The sequence below is a fragment of the Onychomys torridus genome, chromosome X (assembly GCF_903995425.1).
Source record: "Onychomys torridus chromosome X, mOncTor1.1, whole genome shotgun sequence".
NCBI classification, from domain to species: Eukaryota; Metazoa; Chordata; class Mammalia; order Rodentia; family Cricetidae; genus Onychomys; species Onychomys torridus.
Genome location: NC_050466.1, coordinates 121,532,558 through 121,541,695, shown reverse-complemented (window position 1 = coordinate 121,541,695; position 9,138 = coordinate 121,532,558).

Sequence of the window (9,138 nt, the reverse complement as noted above, 5' to 3'; positions counted from 1 at the left end):
GCAGCAGAAAGATGTGTCCTGTTTTTGTATTCATTCTGTTAGTCTGTGTCTTTTTATAGGTGAATTAAGTCCATTGATATTAAGGGATATTAATGACCAGTGATTGTTCGTTTCTGTTGTTATTTTTATTTTTTGGTGGTAGTGTGTGTGCACTTCTCTTCTTTGGCGTTTACTGCTGTGGTGTTATCTATTGCCTGTGTTTTCATGGGTGTATCTGACTTCCTTAGGTTGGAATTTTCCTTCCAGTGCTTGCTGTAGGGCTGAGTTTCTGGATAAGTATTGTTTAAATCTGGTTTTGTCTTGGAAGGTCTTGTTCACTCCATCTATGATGATTGAAAGTTTTGTTGGGTATATTAGTCTAGGCTGGCATCCCTGGTCTCTTAGTGTCTGCATTACATCTGTCCAGATCCTTCTGGCTTTCAAAGTCTCCATTGAGAAACCGGGTGTTATTCTGATGGGTTTGCCTTCATAAGTCACTTGGCATTTTTCCTTTGCTGCCTTAATATTCTTTCTTTATTGTGTACGTTTAGTTGTTTAATTACTATGTGGCGAGGGGACTTTTTTGGGGGGTCTAGTCTGTTTGGTGTTCTATAGGCTTCTTGTATCTTCATAGGCATTTCCTTTAAGTTGGGAAAGTTTTGTTCTATGATCTTGTTAAATATATTTTCTGTGCCTTTGAGTTGGTATTCTTCTCCTTCCTCTATCCCTATTATTTGTAGGTTTGGTCTTTTCATGGTGTACCAAATTTCTTGGACATTTTGGATCATGACTTTGTTGGTTTTAGTGTTTTCTTTGACTGATGAATCTATTTCTTCTACTGTATCTTCAACACCTGAGATCCTCTCTTCCATCTCTTGCATTCTGTTGGTTATACTTGCATTTGAAATTCCTGTTTGTTTACTCAGATTTTCTATTTCCAGCATTCCTTCTGCTAGTGTCTTCTTCATTTTTTCTATTTCCCTCTTCAGGTCTTGGATTGTCTCCCTTGCTTTTCCATGATTTTCTTCCAAGGACTTATTGTTTTCTTCTGCTTTAATTGTCCTTTCCTCTAGTTTTTTATAGCGTTCTTCCCATTTTTTGTTTGTCTGTTCCTCTACTTTATTTTTTATTTCTTCTATATAAGGCTCTAGCCTCTTCATGATGTTACTTATAAGGTTGTTTCTTCTTCTTCCATTCCGTTTTGTTCAGGTCTAGCTGTTGGAGAAGGGCTAGGTTCTGGTGATGCTGTATTGCTCTTTATTTTGTTGTATGTTCTTCTGCCTTGGCGTCTGCCCATCTCCTCTTGGGTTTGTTCTAGGTCTTATCAGTGTACTTGGTCCAGAGAGAGCTGACAGATTTAGGGAGCCTCTCTCTGGTCCAGATGGAAGCTCTAGGCCAGATGGGAGCGCTGGTCCAGATGAGAGTGCTGGCTGGATAGGAGCTGGGGGGCTGGACTCTGAGTCTCGGGAAGTCCCTGGGGTCTCCTTATTTTGTCCATATGGGAGCTCCTCTTGTCCAGATGGGAGTTCCTCTGGTCTCTGGTCCAGATGGGAGTTCCAGGGCAGGATGGAAGCTTGGGGCTGGTCTCTGATTCTCAGGAAGTGGCTGGTGTCTTGGGCAAATGGGTGTGGGGGCAGGGTGTGGAGACTGCAGGGTCTGCCTGCAGTCTTGGAAAAGGGGAGCCTTCCTGCAGGACCCGTGGATTGGCCGGGAACTGGGGCCAAGTTGGGCAGTTCCTCCCGGGATGGCCTGTGTACAGCGGTGGGACCCAGGGGCAGTTGCCTCTCTGACTATAACCCCAGGCACTCACCTCTGGTCCTAGTCTCCTTTTCTGAGACATAAAAATGTCATCATTGCCTCCATGGTTCACCTGGGATGTAAAATAAGCATCTGGGTCGAAATCTGAAGGGAATCCCTGGTTGCAGGAGCCACATCTGGACCACAGGCACATCAGAGCCTGTAATTAGGAGCATTTAAATGGCCTTGTCATAATTATATGCATATGTAACATTTGTCACAGGGTGAGTGGGGTAACATAAATGGGCCTTTTGTACCCACTCAGTTTCAAATAGTGAAATAACAAATTAATGGCCAGTGAAATTGTAAAACAGTAGCTTCACTGGTAATAATTAATGATCATAAATGGGATATCATTTTGTAGTCTTCCAAACTGCAATCATGAAAAATCTGAAACCTGTATAGTAATGTTTGTTTAGAGTCTTAGCCATCCCTGTTGGGCCAGTATGTGGTAACACATACCTTTAATTCCAGCACCCAGGAGGCAGAGGCAGGTGGATCTCTGTGAGTTCAAGTCCAGCCTGGCCTACAGGGTGAGTTCCAGGAAAGGTGCCAAAGCTACACAAAGAAACCCTGTCTTGAAAAACCAAACCAAAAAAAAAAAAGAAAAAAAAAAGAATCCCTATTGGGAATGAACTTGCTAGTCCTGAAGTTCATACAGAATCGAGGAACTCTAATCTGAATTATTTTTATATATAACTGAATCAAATACTCATGTTTCCTAAGAATTCATTACACCTTCATGATTTTTAAACTTTGCCTTCTCATGTCTCATTAATTCATTGTAAATTATTATATAATCTTTTTTATTCCTATTTTCTTCTTAAAAGTAAAAACATATTGATTAAATATTAAAGCTAGAACTTGCAAATTCTATTGAAGTCAGTCATGACCCTTCAGCTACTGTATATCCCAGTTTTCTATGTCACTGTGCTATGTTCATGGGAAATCTACATATTTGGTGTGGTAGTTTGAATAAGAATGGCCCCTTTAGGCTCTTATTTTTGGATGCTTAGTCATCAGGGATTTGCACTACTTGTAAAGGATTAGGAGGTGTGACTTTATTGGAAGAAGTGTGTCATTGTGGATGGGCTTTGAGGTTTCAAAAGCCCAAATGTCTCTCTTCTTTCCTTGCTGCCTGTGGGTTGAGATGTAGGACTCTCAGCTACTTCTCCAACACCATGTGTGCTTGTATGCCACCATGTCACATCATAATGATAATGGTCTAAACTTCTAAAAATGTAACCAAGTCCCAATTAAATGTTTCCCTTTATAAGAGTTGCTGTCGTCATGGTGTCTTCACAGCAACAGAACACCGGCTAAGACATTTGATAAGAGATGAAGAATTTATATGCAACTTCATGAGATTCTTATTTTAATGTCATTTTATTCCTGACATTAGATTACTCACCACCTTTCATACTCTGATTTTCTTTTCTAAACGTTTTGACTTTACTTTCTCTTGTTATATAGATTACAAATAATTTTGTTTGGCATATTTTAATTATAGACATATGAATGCATATATATATCCCATCCTAACATATATCATATTTTAATAAATTAATATCATCTACAAGAATATACAGAGTTATAAATAAAAAACCTCATGTGATACAAAGTATTGTGTACACAAATGGATAGCAAGGGAAATATACCCATGAAACAGCAGGAGAGTTCCATTTTTAATTAAACTTAAAATGTTTTCTCTCTCTCCCCCTCCTCCCTCTCTCTCTCTCTCTTTCTCTGTTTTTCTTTCTTTCTTTCTTTCTTTCTTTCTTTCTTTCTTTCTTTCTTTCTTCCTTTCTTTCTTCCTTCCTTCCTTCCTTCCTTCCTTCCTTCCTTCCTTCCTTCCTTCCTTTCTGTCTTTCTTTCTTTCTTTCTTTCTTTCTTTCTTTTTCTGTATATGTAGTAGGTTATGAAATTGGAAGAAGACCACTAGGAGTTAGTGCTCTTAAGGGAGGGAGAACCAGGCGGTGGTGGCACATGCCTGTAATCCCAGCACTCAGGAGGCAGAGGCAGGTGGATCTCTCTGAGTTTGAGTCCAGCCTGGTCTACAAAGCGAGTTCCAGGACAGACTCCAAAGCTACAGAGAGAAACCCTGTCTCAAAAAAGCCAAAAAAGGGGGGGGGAGAAAAGGGATAGGAAGAAAGGCTGATGGAATACATGTGAGAGTGACATTAAAGTAGAATGGGAAGTGATATTTGAAAGTGAAAGAAGCCTAGGAAGAGAGGAATAGGAGGAATGAGACAGGGCAGTAGATAAAGGGGATGAATAAGAACAAAATATAATGACATAAATGTGTGAAAATGCCAAAAGTATGTCTGTTACTTTGTAAACTAGCTTTTACATTTTAAAATCTATTTAAAAAAACAAAGGCTGTCTGGTCAACCTGGTAATTTCTGGGCCAGGTGGGACTCTGTCTTGAAATGCATGTTGGATGACATCTGGGGGTCAACTCTAGAGAAGATTGACCTTTGCCTTCCATAAGCATGTGTACCAGAATACACACACACACACACACACACACACACACACACACACACACACACAGGATTGTACAGAAACATAAATGTAAGAAACTGAAAGTATGACTTTCCAAACATTTATACATTTCTTTAAAATGTGGACCACATTAACAGTAGTGTCTGTAGCATTTTTGTCATTTTTATTTATAATCTATATCACTGAAAGTTAGTCGTTTTACTATATAATCTCTGGAAATTTAAGAATTGCTGAATGATTTTTTTTTGCTTAAAATGAGCAACTAAATGTCTTTGTTACAATGTGATTGAGAAAGATGTAAAACACGACACTGCCAAAAAAAAAAAAAAAAACAACCCCACTTCAGAATAAGCAAAAGGCACTTCAGAAATAGCAGATGCAAGAATATTAAATCTTTCAGTTCTTTTTGCAGTCAGAAAATTTAAACTTTGATGTGAGAGATGTGCTCTTTCTACCAGAAAAGAGGACTGTTCTTCACTGAGGAGTCACAGCCGAGAGAATATTGTACAAATAGACCCTATTGAAATGAGTCTTATCTTCCTTCGTCCAGCCCACATACTTGTTACCTTTCCAGAACCGCTTTCTCTGTTCAGATAGAAAAACATTTAGTTTTTTGTCACTTCCTGGAGTCTTTGTTTCCTTATGTAACTTTGGAAAGTGATTTTTGGCATCGGATTTGTAAGACAACTGAGGGAGACGTTAGGGCTTTATTAACATTTTATTTGCCTTAGTAGTACCCATTTTGTTAGCCAAATTTTCAGAACATAATGGTAATATTGGAAAATAATCATAAACATTTTTAAAATTGGAAATTTCACTTAAGATCTTTACAGTCTCCAAAAATGTATTCTGTGTCCACCAGCAGAATCCAATGGCAAGAATCAAAGGCTAATTAGGCACTCCCTGCACAGGTGTTGGCTTATTTTAGGACATAGAAACAAGGGAAGTGACTGAGTGGCTGGTGTCTCAGCTGCTTGTATATCTTCTTTTCTCGTGAGTAGCCAGTGTCTCTCAAATTCCATGGTTGGAGCAGGGGTGGGAAGGTGAGGGAAAGGATCAAAACCAGATTTGCCAGCGAAATAGTTCACTGACTCAAGGAAAGACAGAAACACACATACATACTCTCTCTTTCTATCTGTCTGTCTGTCTGTCTCTCTCTGTTTGTTTTTGTGTGTGTATGTATGTGTGTGCTTGTGTCTTATGGTGATCATAGATACCAAAAAGCTTGTTATGGATGCTTATAAATATTCTTGCAAACTGGTTTTACCTCATCATTAGAGAGCATAACCTAGTTGTCATAGCAACCAGAGTATCAGCTTAAAAATCAGCCTTACATTAGCTTTCCACTGAGATTAAGAAATATAAATTCATCCTCAGAATTAATGGAATGAATGAATGAGTATCATAATAGAAGAGGTCGTATTATCATTTCCCAAAACATTACCATTTGAATAAAATAAGAGGAGTTGTAAACAATGGAATTAAATGGAAGGAAAGGTTGGTTAGCTATCTTTTCAGTCACTTCAAAACTGGTCTCGGTCAGTCTCTGTTTAGGATCATGGTAGAATCTGAAATAACTGCTTCTAGTGCTGAAGGGAATCTCAAAAATCAATGCATCTCAAAACTTACCCTAACCCTTGCACAAGCTTGCAAGAGCTTGAGGTAAGAACTCTCACAAGGTTAATACATTCTTTCTATTGCATGTGAAATTCATTCTTTGGGTCAGAAATTTCCATCACGGATCAGTGATTCACATATGATTCATTATGCCAAAGCTAAATAAATGAATAAGGTAGATGCATAAAAACTTAGAATTTGGTCATTGAGATAGTTATGTGCTCTCTGTAATATGTGAGAATGAGATTTCCTCTTTTCTGATGTCTTGTTGATAATGGACCATTTGCTTATAGGAATGCTCAGGAGTATAATGATGTCCTATTTATGGATATTTGGTAGCTAAGGAACAATAAAGAGGAGAAAGCTTAGTATTAGTCCTCCTGATATAGTATTTGGGTAACTAACTGCTGAAGACTTGCTTGGTTAAGCACACTGGTACATTGTTAGATTATTAACGAAAATGGTAGTGTGATTATAATGATTTCAGAAAAGGTAAACTGACTTCTAATTATATGACAAAATGGTATAAATTCACTTCCTTTCTCCTTTCTCCTTACTTCTGAATACCACAGGAATAATTCAAGAATCAATCATCAAAGGATTCTTCAAATGTATAGATGAAGTTGTCAGCTCAGGGAAGTCAAGACAACACCACTGTGAGTTCCTCAGATTTTCTTTTTATCTGATGTATATTCATTCCTAGCTCAGTTCTAGAAATCCCTGTAGCCAGGAAGTTCCAATAGGCATAGAAGGAAAATAGTAAGCAAGGAAAGCTTAGTCTTTGTGGCCAAAGGAACTGGACAAACAGGGCACAAAGCAAAGACATAGTGTGGAGATTTACTCTGTCCAGTGGTGGGAGCAGGATTCAACAACACAGTTCCCCTTTTGTGTCTAAAATAAATAAAGGTTATAACTAATATAAGAAAAACTATGTACAATAAGTATAGTAAGTATATACAATATATACAGTCAAGAATTATATTAACAATGTCCATTCCATTAGCATTTGACAGATTCAGAGAAAATATTCCATTATTTGTCGTATTTTGGTGAGTCCAAAGTGTTGTACCTACTTCACTTTCTATCCTAAGTTGTATTACCAACAGAAAACTATCTTTTGATGTCTTTCAAACTTAGACACCTCTTTACACCTCTTTAGTGAGTTTCTTTTCTAAATTTGTTAAAAAAGGAAAACTATAACCATCTAATCTTCAACTCCCTCAGAGACTCAAGAATGAAATAATATTAACTGAGTAAACAAGAAGTGCAAACAAGCAACTTCCAAAAAAAGTGAGAAATGACAGAAACAGCTGGCTTCCTGGAGAGTTACCCAAGTTTCCTCTGTAACGTTAGGGCATCCATCTTCAGAAACAGGCCTAGAATATCTGACAGACTTTTCTGTGAAGCAGGAATTTTTGAAGGACTGTCTTACCTTGTCTTGGCAAAGTTTGGCAGTCCTTTCTTTTGTGTCATGCTTGTCTCATTTGGACAGCATACTATCAGTAGTCAACACTAGGGCATTTTCTTGCCCAGTGGCTAACTTTTGCCACAAAGAAAGTAAACTCCATATGGAGTTTCTTCAATATCCATCATCTTCTCTTAAGTATATTGGTATTGCCAGGAGCAGACATGTTTCATAGTCATAATAAAAAAATCTATGTTATTAAAACATCTTATATACCATATTTTGTAGATCTCTGAAGGGTTTGAACATGACTTGTCTATCTAAAATATATCTCTGTTTGATCTTGAAAACATGCCTAACAAACTATAGTTTGATTGTAGTGACTAACTACTGTTTCATTCCTTTATATCCTAATTAGTTGGTAATAACTTTCAAGGACTAGCAATTCGCATTACATTGTTAAATGAGCTGTATAGGTACAATACTTTGAACAAGAGTAGAAATATATGTTCAATATCTTCCAACAAAAATAATCTCAAATTTGTATCACTATACATAATTTGTATGCAATATATGAAAATCCAATTCAATGTAAAATATTTAAAACTAGTAGTTGCTTTCTAAAAGTAGATTCAATAATCTACCTTGTTATCTTATAATATCCATATTTTCATTTTTTTCTTTTCAGAATAGATTTAATAATCTACCCTTTTATCCTATTATTTATATCTTTTTTTAGAGTAGATTCAATAATCTACCCCTTTATCCTATATCTATATCTTCTTTTTTCTTTTCAGAGTAGAGTCAACAATCTAGCCTTTTATCCTATTATTTCTATATCTCCAAATTTGTATCAATATACAGATTTGTATGCCATATACAAAAATCCAATCTAATGTAAAATATTTAAAACTAGTAGTTGCTTTTTAAAAGTATATTCAATAATCTACCTTTTCATCTTATCATATCCATATCCTCCTTTTTTTCTTTCAGAGTAGATTCAATAATCTACCCTTTTATCACATTATTTCTCTATTTTTTAATCAGAGTAGATTTAATAATCTACTTTTCTATCCTATCATTTCTATATAATACATTTCTATATCATATCCCCCTTTCTTCTTTTAGAAAGAGATTGAGTATGAGCAATAACTATTTTTAACCAACCCCTTAACAAAGACAAAAATCTATAATTTATTTTTTGGGTAATGTGGGCATAGTTTTCTAGGCTACTTCTTGCTGATTGTGAGTACTGGTAGTCTTATGGGGACACAAAGAAAATTTAGGATTATGGTCAAGTACTGATTGGAGTAGTCTATGAGGCTGTATCATCTCAACTAACTATCTCAATATTGTCCTGAGCAGTTTGTAGTCCAAAGTCGATCTTTGGGTGGTGTTTGTCATCTTAATGGCATTATCATTGTCCTGAGGGAATTGTTGTTGTGGGGCCCCATCATCTTTTTTGGAAACTTCAAAGTTGCCATTAGGTGTGGTCATGGTTCACTGCAGAAAATCTTCATGGAACATTTTTTTTTGGGGGGGATGATTTGTCCTTTTTCTTCAGATGTCTCATTTTTCCAGTATTTTTCAGATTCTTTAGCCTTCATTCTCTTGAGAGACAAAAAGAAAACCCTTCCCCAACCCTAAATTTGGGGAGGTTCCCAGTCTAATCTTTATCAATTTTGATTTATAGTTTCTACTGAATTTTTGTTCTCTCTTCTATAGCTGTTCTATCATCCAGAGCAGTATGGTTTTGTTTTTATTTTTTACAATAGGCATTAGGTTCTTTAATTGCTCTGGGAAGAAGTATCTTTCATGATGACAGGAAATAACTG